The sequence below is a fragment of the Pongo pygmaeus genome, chromosome 10, assembly GCF_028885625.2.
Source record: "Pongo pygmaeus isolate AG05252 chromosome 10, NHGRI_mPonPyg2-v2.0_pri, whole genome shotgun sequence".
Taxonomy (NCBI): domain Eukaryota; kingdom Metazoa; phylum Chordata; class Mammalia; order Primates; family Hominidae; genus Pongo; species Pongo pygmaeus.
The window spans coordinates 125,451,767-125,468,487 of record NC_072383.2 but is presented as its reverse complement, the minus strand read 5'-3'; the positions used below and the strand labels follow the sequence as shown (position 1 = coordinate 125,468,487).

The 16,721-nt window shown below is 40.2% G+C and overlaps 1 long non-coding RNA gene across 2 annotated transcripts in view; it reads left to right on the top strand.

Annotated features, from left to right (window-relative positions):
• Positions 1 to 12,760, top strand: part of LOC129010383 (uncharacterized) — a 39,170-nt gene extending 26,410 nt beyond the window's left edge. Inside the window, exons 6-7 of one of the 2 annotated variants that reach the window (XR_008492987.1) lie at positions 10,821 to 10,942; positions 11,717 to 12,760. This is a non-coding gene — a long non-coding RNA (uncharacterized LOC129010383). The remainder of the gene's footprint in view (positions 1 to 10,820; positions 10,943 to 11,716) is intronic. The other variant, XR_008492986.1, reaches the window with a different exon arrangement.
• Positions 12,761 to 16,721: the final 3,961 nt, after the last annotated feature.

Below are 16,721 nucleotides of genomic sequence, written 5' to 3'. Positions count from 1 at the left end.
GCATCAAAAGTTTGGAGGAAGCATTTCGATTCCAAAAATTGCCTTTTCTCCTTGTCCACTGGGAAAGTGTCCTTGCCTTTGAGCTTACATGTAACTGCACTGGAATTTGGTAATAATGCTCAATCTGTAATAGAAGCGTGAAATGCCATTTCTTTGTCTCATCCAGCTTTTAATTGACAAATAATTTTGAGTATCAACTATTTTGTCAGACCCTCCATTATGTATTAGGGGGTGTACCTGAGAGACTTGGTTCCTGCCTGCTTGTGAAATTTGCTATTAAGAGGCAGATGTTAAACCATTTATTTCAAAATCCATCCTTTAATTGCATTTAAGACAATACTTATCAAGTAAAAGTGCACAATGCAATCTAAAGGTATAACTGGGTAAGCTTTTTTTAAATATATATTTTAAAGTTTTTATATAAAATAATTATGTTAAAATGTGTAGTATTTTCATTTTAGTACCGAAGAAAAATTGCACTTTGGGGAATATTTTGTGCTAAAATAACAGAAATCCCAAATAATAATTTAAATTAATAACTGTGGAGATGAGCAGTGCTAAGGTCATTTATCAGTGCTGTAATATCAGGTTGTGGCATCACCATGAGCCAGTCCTCTAAACTTTCAGGTTCAGGTATCATGGCCTTACATGATATTCATCTGAAGCAGGATGAGACAGAGCAGGCAGAAAAGGAAACGTTCCTGACAATGTTCTCTTATGAAGAATCCACCTTTCCTAGAAGCCCCAGCAAACCTCCCATTGGACTCATAGGCGCAAATTGGCTGAAAGGCTCATTCCAAGACCAAGCACAGGTACAAGGACCAAAACTGGCTTAGAACAGGCATGACTCACCTTTTCAGCTTCTCAGTCATCTCCTCTCAAGGGCACAGGTCTGTCCGGTTGGTTTGTGAATAAAATTGGGGAACTGTTATTATGGAAGAATCAGCGATAAGACCCTTTCCATAAAGAGAAGAGACATAAACTGGCATACCTCACCAGGACCACCTCCAAATAATTGCCTAATAAATAAAAGCTCTATTAGTAAGAATTATGGAATTTCTGTCTCATTTTTATCTCATGAAAAATGGTTCAAGATCTGTTGGTATCATTCTATAGTTCAAAAGGAATCCGGTCTCTTTTAAACAGCAAGGAGAAAAAAAAAAAGAAATCTAATGGACGACAGGGGTATTGCTTCACATGGCCTCACGGTGGCACTGTTGAAGAGTCATTCTGTGCAGATCCGTGGGCTGCCTAGATCCTTGTTCAGGACTGCCTAGATCCCTGTGCTCAGGCACAGTTGGGTGCCAAATTACTGTTCTTTCAGAGTCATATACATCTTTAGCCATTTTCTTCAAATCACCACCTCTGTTCCATGAGGAATCCCACAATCAGCTGCAGATTTTTTTGAAGCCAACCCTTTGAAATGAACTCTTACCACCTTTAGCTGAGCCAGGTCACTGACTTCTTCCCACAAAGCAATTTTATTTCATAGAAATGCAACTGAAGTTACAGGAAATGCAGCATCCACTTCTACCCTACTGGGAGGTCCTGGATTCTCTATGAAAATTAAGATCTCTACCTTCCAGAGTTAATTTTGTATGCCAAAAAGGGTATGCCACTGAATACCCTTTTTGGCATACACTGAATACCATAATTTTGTATGCCACTGAAATAACTGTATGAGAAGAGGAATTTCTCTGCCCTTTTCTATCTCTGTTTACTGGATAGAGTTCAATCTTTTGAGGAAATGAAGGCATGAATGAATGTGGCTACTCAGATGTTTGTCATATGAAAATTTTAAGAAAATAAATGTTTATACAACTAAGAGGGATGGCTCAAGTGACTTTCCTAGAGAAAACTTCCACTGTATCATTCTTTTCCTGCCTAGAAGAGGGTAAGACAGTTGCAATTTTATACACACTGTCAATGACAACTTCATGTACTCTAAGTCTTAGGAGGCATGCTTCATACACTGTAAAAGTCTCTTAAGAGAAGTCATCTGTTTTTATCAGACAGGAGAAGAAAATTAATTTAAAAACCCAAACTTTCAAATTCTTAAATACAAAAATATTGTTAAATTAAAAAACTACATCTCAGCCTGTGATGCTGCAATGCAGATTGGCTCACTACTGCAACAATGCTCAAGTCTGTGCCTTCTGCACATTTTTTAAATACATTCTAGGCAATCTCCAAACTCCTTCAGCCCTTTGTTTCCAAACTTAAATAACTTTCTTATAGCAGCCCTAGCAAACAAATATACCTATTTTTATTTGCTCCTCTATTTTCTTTTTCTGTTTGGGGGAATTCCCCAACTGAAGATTATTCATAGGAAGCAAAGATTACCACCCACTCCACAATATGAAACTGCCAGGGCCTTCTCCAACTCCCGAGCAGCTAGGGTGTAAGAGCCCAGCCTCACCAAGAGAAGAACCTGAGCTGGCTTTTGTTTCAGGATATGTAAATGCAGCAAAGTCTTATGAAGATGTGATGGTAAATTTTAGGAGTCAACTTGACTGCATTAAGGGATATCCAGATAGCTTGATTTTAGAAGTCAACTTGACTGCATTAAGGGATATCCAGATAGCTTGTAAAGCATTATTTCTGGGTGTATTAGTTCAGTCTCATGTTGCTAATAAAGACATATATGAGACTGGGTAATTTATAAAGAAAAGATGTTTAATGGACTCATAGTTTCACATGGCTGAGGAGGCTTCACAATCGTGATGGAAGATGGAGGAAGAGCAAAGCCATGTCTTACATGGTGGCAGGCAGGAGAGAGCTTGTCCAAGGGAACTCCCATTTATGAAACCATCAGATCTTGTGAGACTTATTCACTACTACAAGAACAGTATGGGGGAAACTGCCCCCATGATTCAATTATCTCTACCTGTCCCTGCCCTTGAAATGTGGGGATTATTACAATTCAAGGTGAGATTTGGGTGGGGACACAGCCAAACACTATCAGTGAGTATGCCTGTGAGGGTATTTCTGGAAGAGATTGGCATTTGATTAAGTGAGCTAAGTAAGGAAGATCCACTTCACCTAATGTGGGCAGCACCATCCAATCAGCTGAGAACCAGATTAGAACAAAAAGTCAGAGGAAAGAGGAATTAGTTCTCCCTATCTCTCTCTTTCTCCCTCTCTCTCCTGGAGCTGAGACACCCACCATCTCCTGTCCTGAGAGATCAAAATTTCACGTTTTCCAGCCTTCAGAATCCAGGGCTTGCACCAGTGGCCCTTGGGTTCTCAGGCCTTGACTTCAGACTGAGAGCTACACCATTTGCTCCCCCTGGTTCTGAGGCCTTCAGATGTGGACTGAGCCATGCTGGCAGCTTTCCTGGTTCTCCAGCTTGCAGACAGCATATTGTGAGATTTCTCAACATCCTAATTGTACCTAGTTCTCCCCCTAAAATCCCCTGTTATCTATCTATCTATCTATCTATCTATATTTAATCTATCCATTTACCCATCCATCAACCCATCCATGTATCTATGTATCAATGTACTTATGCATCTATTTCTATCTAATCTATCCATCCACCCATTCATCCATCCGTCCATTCATCAATCCATCCATCCATCCATCCATCCATCCATCCATCCATCCATCCATGTATCTATGTATCTATGTAATGTATGTATGAATCTATCCACCTATCCGTCTATTTATCTAACTAGCTGTCTATCTGTCTGTCCACCCATCTGTCCATCTGTCCATTCATCCATCCATCCATCTATCTGCCTATCTATCTATCTCCTATTGGTTCTATTTCTCTGGGGAACTATAATGTAGAGGGGCATAATTTCTGGAAGGATGGTGCATCTGCAGTGTTTACACCATTTTTCCCAGGGTATCAGTGGGAGTGGTTTCAGCTGCAGTGCTCATGGCCTTCTGTTAATGGTTTCTGTGGTGCAAGATCCAGGGTCTTCCCCCAGCGCTTGCCCTCCTGGTCCCTTGACAGGACTAATACTTCAGCATCACTTGGGACATTTTCCTTCCTTGGGTATCCTCTAAGCCTTTCCTTACTATTCTCCTGGGATTACATGAGCCTACGCAGTATCACATTAGTGCATCTCCATTCTCTGTGAAATAACCAGAGGTGCTTTCCCTTGCTTACAACTCAGAAACCTGGCTGATTCAAATAAGATTTACAATAACTTCAGGTTTCTTCCATGGACAGCAAGTCTCTTTTGCTGAAGCCACACAGAGTTCAACATGACAGAGCCTGGTCGCCGTCCTTGTTTGTGGGACACAGAACAACCACCACACCACCCAGTGTTGAATACTCTGCCCCATCCACAAGGAAATGTGGCATAATTTCAGATTTCAGAGAGGAAGAAAGAACACTAGAATAAAACAGAACAAAACAGAATAGTTCAGCCTGATTTGGGCCCTACCACCTACAGGTCATATGATAATTTCACTGATCTCATAATTTCTCCATCCATGGACAGAATCACCAATCTGCAGTCGGTGGGTCCAACCATGGTATCACATGTTTTTTTGTAAATGAAGTTATTTTAGATCATACCCATGGACGTTTGCTTACAAATTGGCTGTGGCTGCTTCTGCTAGACAATGGAAGAGCTTAATAGTTGTGGCACATACTGTCCTGAAAAGCATTAAACATTTACTCTGTTCCTTTATGTAGAGAGTGTGCCAACTCTGCCTATGGAATGCAGGTAACTGAAGCCTGGTTCTCAGTCTCTTATGGGGCTTTTCCCCTACCCTCCTCCAACTGCTGTCCTTACAGTGCTGCACCAGCATCTTGCCTTTCTCAGAAAGTGGGGACACATTTTTCATCTCTATGCACGTGCATCTTGCTCTTCCTTCCACGTGAGATATCCTTAGACCTTCTTCGCTTGTCCAGTTTCCCGCTGGCCTTCATGATACAACTGAAAATGCCAGCTTTTCAGGCCCCTTCTCTAAGGTCTGTGGCATCCTGTCCTTGCCTCTATCCACTTGTGTAATTTTTTGAGCCACTAATATGAAAACACCCAGTGAAGGGTCACATCCTTCCTTTTCCCCTTTCTTGCATGTTTCCCAACCAAAATCCTGGGTCACATGTTCGGGCTTCAGCTACACAGAAACCCTGAAAACTGTGGCAGTGGCAGTAACCATGGGAAAACTTGCATTGCCCATAGTTGCCAGGTGGGTCCACCGACAATCTCCAAAACTTTATTAACAACCATGGTATAACCTAAGGAAAGAGTTAAAATTAATGACAAGAAAAGCTAACAATGTAACCCTTGTGTTTTGTCCTTGACAAAAGTTCCTACGAGCTACATCTATAGGATTCTCTGGGGACTGGTGCACTTTGATGATCACAGCTATACTGTATTTTCAACGTGTCCTTTCTCTCTCTTTCTCTTTCAGCAATTTTCTTGTGTTGATTAGACTAAATTAAAATGAGGAGTATAATGAATGCATTGCAGGTACAAACAAGGATTTTATAGGCAAATCATTGACTATGGAAGCCTTGATATCATTCATGCTGATAGGATTCTCCTTTTACTGATAACCTTGTAGGAAGAAATGAGGCTAATGAGGGATGGGGCTGAAGAGGAGGAAATTAAGTGAAATTAACCACAAGTTTTGCAGAGTGTGTGTAACAGTCCTAAAGACCAACTGGGTCAAAGAACTGTGGGGCCAGCAGAACTTCTAGTTGCATTTGACTGGCCAGAGCACATGGATATGATCATGCACTGAAGTCACATAACAATCTCCAGTTTTCCAAGTTTATTTATAAATCTGAATGCCAATGAGAAATCCAGTCAAAGGCTGACAGTCATTTTTTTCCTTGGTTCAAAGCCATATTCCTAGACCATGTAAATATTTTGTGTTCATTTGAGCTTTGGTCTGCATTACACAGGTTAAAAATAGAGAAATCTTTCCCCAAATGGCAACTATTCTATGGTCTAAGATCTCCCTGAATGCACCAAATTGTCTCATAATCTCTCATTAAGCAGCAGTGAAATGAAAACACACAATTAGGAATAATTTTAATTATAAACTGCCCTCCCAGAGAGAACTTAAATTACAGTTAAAACATAGAAAATCAAATAAAATCCAAGAAAATACCAAAGAGCAAATACAAGTCTCAAATAAAAGGTCCTTGCACAGAAAGCAGATTGCAGATAATTAGAAATAAAGCTGGAGATTCAATTACTTGGCTTTTCTTCTAAGAAGCTAATATTTATTTTTTACAATATGTCTGATTTTTAAAAAATCAATAAATCACAATAATGGGAAAATATTGAAATAATTTATTATACTTAAGCATTGAAATACAAATAATAGCATCATGCCATTTAAAATAATATATGATAGCGGCATTTACATTCAGGAATGAATGTTCCAAACTTGCTTTCAAAAAGCCTTACTATCTTAACTGGGCTTCATGAATTTTAACTTCATGAAACAGGCACAATTATAAGATTGTTAAAAAAAGTAAGCAAAGGAATCCAACATTCACATATAGATGGAATAGATCTCAGAATACAATTACTGGTGAAAATTAATACTTTTTAATATTTGTATATGTTCTTTTTAACTTTTCATATAAGCAATGAAAATAAAATATTTTATCAAAGTAGCTACATTATATGATTGAGCCCTATGAGAATTGCTGTAGTTTACCAAGTTTTAGACAAAACAAGACAAGTATCTATAAAATAAGTAATTTTCCTTCACTCACTTTACTACTTTTGACAGGAATTCATAGATTTCTATTTTCATCTCTATCAAAACATAAACATAAAAGACTTGAATGACTTACATGATTCTCTTCATGAGATCTTAGTCTGTTTGGGATGCTATCACAAAATGCCATAAACTCAGTAGCTTAAAAAGCATAAATTTACTTCTCACAGCTCTGGAGGCTGAGTATTTAAGATAGAAAGCTGATGGATTCCACACCTGGTGAGGGCTCACTGCCTCGTTCACAAAGATAGCCTTCTCCCTGTGTCCTCACATGGTGGAAGGGAAAGGTTCTGGTCTTTCCAGCCCCCTTTAAAGGCACTCATTCCATTGTGAGGCTCTACATTCATGGCCTAATCACCTTCCAATGGCCTCATCTCCTAACAGCATCACCTTCAAGACAGGCTTGGACATATGAATTTTGGTGAGGCGCAAGCATTCAGACCATAGCATAGAGTGATCATCATCAGTGGTGTTTTAAAAGCTCTCGGGAGGCCAGACTGTCTCCTATATCCCAGGGTTTAAAGATTTTTGAAATCAAGACATTACACATCTTTATCTCTGTCTATCATGCATTTCCTTTGAACAATTTACTCCTTCCTCCTTCTTTTCCATCCTCTGTGGAGTAATGGAGCTTGAGCACTCCCACGTCCTCAAATCCATCATACCATAAGTAAAGGTCATGAGTGCAACACGCTCTCAAGGTAAAATAGATAGCACATCCCTTTGTATTCTTAAATAGGCTTCAGTCTGGCTAAGCCTCCACCCATCAGGGATGATAGAAAATGCAGTTGAGTAATTTTAAGGGAGATCTTCCCTCACCGTCTGTGATTGTCAGGAACGTAGAGACTTGTGCAAGCTGGAATAATTTAAGAAACCCCTAGTCCTCAGTTCACCCGGGCTACTGCTCCTGGGGTCTCCTCTTTGACATCCACAGTTTCTGCTCAGAGAGAGCCAGCTCCCTTCCTTCAAGCTGAGCTGGAGATGAAGAGCCCTCTGCAGAGGAAACGGATGCCCAGCTGCCTGCGCAGGCTCAGAGCTCCACCTGCTTGATGTTCTACGGTGCTCAGGGTGCTAGGTCCACATGGGGGGAATCCACAACCCATCTTCCACATCATCTGGGCCAATCCCCTTAGTTACTCCACCTCAATCTGGCCACTCTCCATAATTGCAACCCTCTTCTCTCTGGGAAACACCAGCCACTTAGAATCAAGAGTCTAGACATTCAGAGGCTGGGTGTGGTGGCTGGTGCCTGTAATCCCAGCACTTTGGGAGGACAAGGTGGGAGAATCCCTTGAGGCCAGGAGTTCAAGACCCACCTGGGCAACATGGCAAAAACCCATCTCTACAAAAAATAGGAAAATTAACCGGGCATGGCAGCATATGCCTGTAGTCCCAGCTCCCTGAGAGGCTGAGGTAGGAGGATCTCCTGAGCCCAGGAGTTTGAGGCTGCACCATGAGCTGTGATCGGGCCACTGCCCTCCAGCTTGGGAAACGAAGCCAAGACTTTGTCTGGAAAAAAAAAGTCTACACATTCTGAAATTAAGCTCTCCTAATAATTTACTTTGCCATTAAAGACGAGATTTTCCCTTCAGAAAAGAAGACTCCAGCTCGGGTTTCAGGTTTCTTTCTTCAGAGGGGTGTGGACAACCTTTATTCATCCATGATAATTCTTCTAATAAGAAATCAAGAAACAACCATTTTTTTCAGTGAAGCCATCTAAATCCATAGAACTTTCTCTTTCTAAGATGATTATCAATCTTGGGCACACATTTAAATCACCTGGAGACTTAAAACTTCCAGGCCCCCAGTCCAGGCCACCCCAATCAGAACTTCTGTAGGTGGGTCCTGGGCATCACAAAAGGGCAGGTAAGCCATCCTCAGGTGATTCTGTTGTGCAGTGAGCACTGAGAACTGCTGTTCTACAGCATGAGTTTCCATTACTCGAACAGAATCATTGGTAACTGGTTAATGAGGATAGAGGCTTTGTATTGTGTTAACTGTTTTGTAAGGATCGTATGCATCCAGATGATGTTCTAGAAACTGTAAATATTAAGGGAAAAAACAGAAAACATGATTGGGCATTGCCCACAAAGTACAACCATTTTATGCTTTGTTTATCATAATATAGGCAAAAAGGAAAAGTAAACAAATATTTATAAAAGTAATATTTATAAAATAATATAAACATTATTATAAATTATAACTATTTTATTTATTTATAAAATACATAAATCAGTGAGCAGGTACAAGAGATTGTCCTTAGAGATAAAAACGAACATTAATTGACTACATATGGCAAAAAGCATATTGGTATTGCTAAAATTGGTGGTGATGGACAGAGAATATCAGCTTATGAGGGTTGCCTATTGTACAGAGAAGGAAGGATTAATGCAGGAACAGGGCTTTGAAGATTTGATTCACTGTCAATAGCTCAAGCATAGTGATCAGGTACAAGAGATTGCTCTTAGAGATAGAAACTAACATGAATTAACTACATATAGTGAAAAGTGTATTGGTACTGATAAAACTGGTGGTGATACACAGAGAATATCAGCTTATGAGGAAGAAGAGGGGACGCTGACTCCCCAGAAGCCATTCAATCCCCAGCCTCCCTCCACCCCTCCCACCTGCATAAGGCTGCTGGAGCTCTATGGCACCAAAAACCATTGGCTCCCAGGATTCTACAGTCCAGACTGAAGTTCTGGCTTCCTGCTCACAAGCTGTGTAAACCTGGATAGGTTACTTAACTTCTCTGTGCTTCTTACTGTCACCTCAATTGTAAGACTGGTTTAATGATAGTGATTTGTTACCATGAGGGTTATAAAAGTAAACATTTACAGAGTGCTTAGATCAGTGCTTGGAAGGACAATAAATGGTCCAAGATTTATTATGTGATACATTTATTCTAGTTGGGATCAAAGGCAGAGGTTGGTCAAAAATCTTAGAGGTTTGCCAATACTACAATAACTTTCATTACTAAAATTGGTTTTGGAAAAAAAATGCCTTTGTTGTTTTGAGAATGAAGCTCTCTGCCCCATCCCTGCAGCACTGTCCAGAGCTCTGGATTTTATGCAGTTGAGGCTCCACAGGTATAGAAAAGCCTCTGCTCATCTGTAGCAGTGAGCATGGTCCATGCGCTCTTTTTTGCTCCTGGGCTGGGTGGGACATTGGAACCTTTGCAGGATAGTGCTGTGGATGGACCTTGATTGATCCTGCTGCACATCCTCTCGGTGCTCCTAACACTTGAGTTAATATCACAATGATATTGCTTGCCACTTATACATATGTGCGAATGGGAAGCCCTCAGGATTAATGAACAGTGCTGGGTCTGGGAGATTAGATATAGATGCTCTTATCACTTACCAGTATATTTCCATATCTCTTCCTTTACAATGATTATGTATTACTTATATTAAAATTTGGAAAACAAAAATCCTGTTTTCAAAGATTTTAATGGTCCCACAAATGCTTAAGACATAATACTAAGTGGAAAAACAATACAAATTATCTTAATAGTATCTTCTTTAAAATATACATATAGAAAAACTACTGGAAGTTAATACTGTTTATCTCAGGGATACAGGGCTTTGGGTACTTATATTTTTTTCTTTAGTTGTAAGGAAAATTTTAAATTTAAATGACAAAACAGTTCCTTTACAACGGGAATTTGTATGTCCTAATCAAAAGACATATTTAACTTACAAAAGAAATGGCATCATCAATTTTATCTATTGTACAAACTTTTAAAGACTCCCTGTTGCTAATGCTTAGGATTGTATTGCTTGAACCTTCCGAAAACTACATATACAGAACTCTTGGCTCCTTTTTTCCTTCAATTACTGAATTCTCTATTCTTGACATTCTGCTGAGGCTCTATTAGATAATGGGAAAAAGCATATAGAATGTCTGGTACTTTTTTCTCAAGAGAGAAGGCATTAAATGTAATACTGGGTATTTTTCCAAATGTCTTAAATTGGGCTGCTAAGGCATATGGGTTTGGCAGTCTTGACTTTTCTATAGGAGTCTTTTGGGAATTTACTGAGTATGTCACGCAGTGTTGGAGGAAACTTTTTGATCTAGAGTCTTGCTTAATATTCACATGACTGACTCTCCACAGAAGATTGGACCTGGCTGCTTCAAAGGGTCACCTGTTGTGCGGGGAAGGAAGGATTAACATAGAAACAGAGCTCTGAAGACTCGATTCCCTGTCTGTCAATGGCTCAAGCATACAATGATCAGGTACAGGAGATTGTCCTTAGAGATAGAAACTAATATTAATTACTCAAAACCTTTTATGCCATGATTAGCATAGAACTCACAGTACTTATGAAATTAGCCATGGTTCACGGTTCATCCTTTCTGACTTCTGATAAGGTTAAGATATGAGACTGAGCCGGGCGCAGTGGCTCACACCTGTAATCCCAGCACTTTGGGAGGCCAAGGTGGGTGGATAACAAGGTGACAGGTTCAAGACCAGCCTGGCCAACATGGTGAAACCCTGTCTCTACTAAAAACTACAAAAATTAGCCGGGCATGGTGGCACATGCCTGTGGTCCTGGCTACTCAGGAGGCTGAGGCAGAAGAATTGCTTGAACCCAGGAGGCAGAGATTGCAGTGAGCCGAGATCGTGCCACTGTACTCCAGCCTGGGCGACAGGGCGAGATTCCGTCCCAAAAAAAAAAAAAAAAAAAGATATGAGACTGAACTTTACCAAGCAATGAAGTTCAAAACAAGGAAACTAGCATTTCAATACAATGAGAGAAACACATATTTGGAAACCAATGAAACCGCCAAAATAAAATATTCGATTGAGCATGACTGTGGTCACAAATCCACCTCCCTAGGACAACGTGCATATGGGATGTCTTGTGTATATTGGAAGCAGTTCTAGGAGTGAATGAACTAAATTTGTTTCCCTTGAGCTGATGACTTTTGTTCTATATTAAGCAATACTTATAATGTACTAAATTTCAAAATAAAATTAATTCAATGTCCTCTCTAACCCTTCCTCAGATAATATTCTACTTTGAAGAACACCAATAGACAGAAGCAAGATGACTAATTTTTAATGCTAAAGTATGCAAAACCTGCCACTTCACTGGCAAGCCATGAATTATTCATAAATATAGACTTGGTTAATATCTTTAAAAATGCAGTATATTTTGCCTTGTGATTTCTAGCTTGCATAACAGTTTTGGAATCATGACATATGAACCAAATTACAACAAGCCCCCATATTTATTTTCTGTAGATTAGGGAAATACGTTTACTGACTCAGTAAGAGATCATCAGTAGGTACCCGAAATAAGGAAATTAAACTCATCTTTTGCACAGCAGTTTTGGCAGTATTTGTGCTAGGAACACTGAAATAAAGAATGTATCATTTTAGGGAAATGTTTATTATATGTTTTAACAGCTGAAGAATATTATTCAGTGGTTTCTCACTAGCTTTGCCTAAAAATTTTGATTAAATTGTGGGCCTCTCCACTGAGCAGGAGACACTAATATCAAATGTGTGTGCATAAACTAGAATGACAAATCCTTTAGTCTCAGAACCATTGAGCTGGAAGGGGTATCCCACCACCATCTCTCCCTATAGCTAGTTTAGACTTAAGTTTTCAAAATGCATTTTTTTTTTAATTCACTGACCTACCCCAATCTCTTGCTTCTCAAATAATGCTGTTCTTTATAAGGGTTTTTTCAGATTGAATTTGACTTCCTCAGCTCCAGGCCACACAGAGTACTGTGTATACTTAATCATAAATTAATACTTTTACAAGCTCTAAAGAGATTACTATGGATTCCATCTCAAATGCCTCACAGTTACATTATTTTCACATACTTATAATTACCCGGAAAGGTTTTTAGATGGGATGCACTTTTTATGGGCCATAAATACTTGGTGTAATCTACATTTTGTTTGTCACATTTTGTTTATTTCTGTTGTGGATGCAAAATACCAGAGCAATTTAAGATCTTACTGAATGAGAAACTTGAACAGAAATAATGATCTGCCATTTTTATTCTAACTAAATAAAAGTATCATTTAAAACATGCAATAAAAAATAAACATTACATGAGAAAGTTACAAGAACACATGTTATTAAAACCAAAGTGGGTGAGTAAGAATATTAACAAGGCCATGTTGAGCTGGGTCTTTTAAACCTGACTGCTAATGAGATCAGGCATTAGGAAGTGAGTCTTCAGTTAGAAACACTGTATTTGACTTTTGTCTTCTAGATGAGAGTGACTGCAGCTTAGACACTGGGTAAGAGAATGGGAGGGCCCCCCGCTTGGGAACCTCAGCCTGTCTGGCTCCTGCCTTCCTCCTTCAGCCCTAGAACAAAGAAGAAGGTAATTTAGGTGATTTCTGGCTTTTTGCTATACTCCCTTAAGGCCAAGGAAAGGGAACTGGTCTTGTGCTCTGACTTTGAATATTCACAAGAACATTATCAAATAGTTGGTAGTATCATTCCCCAGTGAACATATGCGGAGGTGAACATGACCTATGATTTCAGAGCTGGGAAGAGACCTTGGGCTTTCATTCAGGAGGAGTCCAAGGAAATGAGGAGTTTGCTGTCAGGGCTAACAAAGAAACATTGGGAGAAGCTTCGCCTAAATTTTCTGCCTCACTGAAGGTTTTTGCGACCAGCAAAAATGAGGACATAAGAATAAGAGTCTTCTTGGTTTCAATCTCATCTCTCTGCCTCTTAGCAGTGTGACCTTGGTCAAGTTGTTCTGTTTCTTCCTGAAATAGTAAAAGCTCCTGTGTATAGGGGTGTGTGTGTATGCATTAAATTTAATGATATAACATACGTGAAGGGTCTGGTTCATGGACAGCCTCCAACACATGGTGTGCAGCAAAGAAAGAGCAGCTGGGCTGAAACTGTCATCTGTAGAAAGGCCTGTTGTCAAGGTTGGCCCTTTTCATCTGGAAACTTGTCTCTCAATGTCAATAGCTCACTGATAAGAGCGCCCAATGTGCCTAAACTGCTTATGCAAATGATATTGTTCATGTGAACACCTGCTTTTCCTCTAGGGAGTCTGGAATTTGGGGACTTCTCAAAAGAAAGAAGCAGGTGTTCACATAAACCATACCCTCTGCTAGACAGAGGGTGTCTACATGACCAGCCCACAGTAAAACTCCTGGCCACTGAGTCTTTAACAGATTTCCCTTTGTTGAAACACAGTATTCATGTTTCAGCACTTTAACTGTTGGGGAAAGAGTGTGCTTTGTGTGACCTTTGTGGGAGAGAGATTATGAGAATCCTGCACATGGATTCCTACTGACTCCACCAGTATAACCCTTGCGGTTCGACTGAATATCTGACCAATATTGCAATAATAAAACTTAGCTGTATAAACAATATGTGCAGAGCCCTGTGAATCTTTCTGAACAGGCAGGTGATCCTAGGAACACCAGAAACTAACAGGGCTTATTACCATCACACTGTGAACTTCCCTATGGCGTATCCTTATTTTACCCCTTTCTGAATCTCTTACAGGTCAAGAAAAAAGGCTCAATAAAACACTTTTGTAATTGAGCTAAATTTTCATTTTTGGCCTGTGGGTTATACTTTAAAATTAGGCCCAAATTTACTGAAGGACATAAATTTTTTTGTATGAAAAGACTTCCAATACTCTAGTCCTGTCTAAGACATTGCATTAAAAGAGTACATTCCTCTAGGAGAACTTTATTAGGATTGTTATAGCTAAATCTGGTAAGATATCATTTGCAGCAGACTTAAGGATCTTGAAGTACAAGACTCTGGCAGATTTTTAGGACCATGCAGAATGGGTGTCACTCCCAATTATGGCGCTGTCACAATGTTCTTGGCCCTATGCTCAGCATTTTACAAGCTTCACCTCACTTAATTCTGATGACAATCCAAGGAGGAAGGTTCTACCATTTTACCCATTTTATATAGAAGGGAACTGAGAGAATTTAAATAGCTTGAGGCTAAGTAATGTTTTCAAGTCCACACAGCTGTTAAGTGTCAGTGCTGGTATCCAACCTAACTTCATCTGACCCCAGACCCTGAGGCCTCTACATCCTGCCTTTCACAAGATACTGTTTGATAGTTTCAGGGAAATCGTTAAAAACCAGAGACAAAAATATAATCCTTGAAGGCTTTGTGGAAAATCACATCTATTCCTAAAGTATGCACTTTCACAAAAATTTCTCAAAATGGTTCCTCCTATTTGATCTTGTTTTTAGTGTGTCAGTTTTAAATACAACCTATGTCTTCCCCACAGGTGCAGGGACCTCTTTCTTTTCTTCCTTCCTTCCTTCCTTTTTCTTTCTTTCTTTCTTTCTTTCTTTCTTTTTTTTTTGAGACTGAATCTCGCTCTGTCGCCCAGGCTGGAGTGCAGTGGCGCGGTCTCAGTTCACTGCAAGCTCTGCCTCCCTGATTCACGCCATTCTCCTGCCTCAGTCTCCCGAGTAGCTGGGACTACAGGCACCCACCACCACGCCTGGCTAATGTTTTGCATTTTTAGTAGAGACGGGGTTTCACCACGTTAGCCAGGATGGTCTCGATCTGCTGAGCTCGTGATCCGCCCGCCTCGGCCTCCCAGAGTGCTGGGATTACAGGCGTGAGCCACCACACCCGGCCCAGGGGGCTCTTTCTTTCTCACTTGTAATTGGGGTCAACAAATGCAGCCAGTGCAGGTTGAATATCCATAATCCAAAAATCCGAAATCCCAAATTCTCCAAAATCTGGAACTTTTTCAGCACTGGTGCTCAAAGGAAATGTTCACTGAAGGGTTGTGGATTTCAGATTTTCAGATGAGGGACGTTCAATGATAAGTATAATACAAGTATTCCAAAACTGAAAAAATTAGTTTCCAAATATGATAAATATAATACAAATATTCCAAAACTGAAAAAATGCTTGGGACTGAAATGCTTCCAGTCCCCAGCATTTTGGATAAGAGGTACTCAACTGTATCTGCTCTACTGAGATCTGTTAACCATATGGGAGGTGAGGATGCAACACTTATTCTAACGCTTTGCAATAGGGAATACCGCCTGCCTGCAACCTTTGTCCACATTTCCAATCTTAGCTTCTAGCTATTAATATAATGATAATTATATTTATGAAAAAACAGCAATAAAAATATTAATAATTTTCCAAAAACATTGATTAGGTGCTGGGAATTGTGCTAAGGGCTTTATGCATATGAGTTTATTTAATCGTAGAGACGGGGTTTCACCATGTTAGCCAGGATGGTCTCGATCTGCTGAGCTCGTGATCCGCCCGCCTCGGCCTTTTTAAAGGCCGAACGGCATTTTTAATCCTTATTTTTCAGACAAAGAAACCAGGATACAGAGGTATTAATAATTCAGCTCAAATCTCTCAGCTGGAATGTGGAAAAGCCAACACTCACCCACAGCTCCTGGTTTGACACAAAACTGCCTGCAATTCCCTACTATGTGATCTACGAATACAAAGACTGCAGACAGCATAACATTCTCCTGTTTGAGAAATACAGCAGCAGCCTGGGCCTTCTTACACGTTGCAGACATGCAGCATAAAAAGAGAACAGCTTTCATAACCAACAACAAGTGTTCCAAAATACACACCTTGGAGCAGCTGCCTCCTACAGCTACAGGAAGTGGCTGGTCGGGCGTGAGCAGGGCAGGAGAGGGCTCCCCTGACCATACACACGCCAGGAGTGTTGGGTGACCACAGGTGATGGTCAGGCTGTTGCTAACCCTTTCTCAAAAGTAATGATTAGCCACAGCCGGCACCAGGAAAAGGCCATTTCCTAATAGATAGAAAACAACTGAAACTGATCAGCAGCTTCCCAATAAGATCACAGAAGTATGCCAATGTAGAAAAGCCCCAAGTCAAGGCAGGCGCAGTAGCTCACGCCTGTAATCCCAGCACTTTTGAGGCCAAGGCAGGTGGATCGCGAGGTCAAGAGATCGAGACCATCCTGGCCAACATGGTGAAATCCCGTCTCTACTAAAAATACTAAAATTAGCTGGGCATGGTGGCACTCCCCTGTAGTC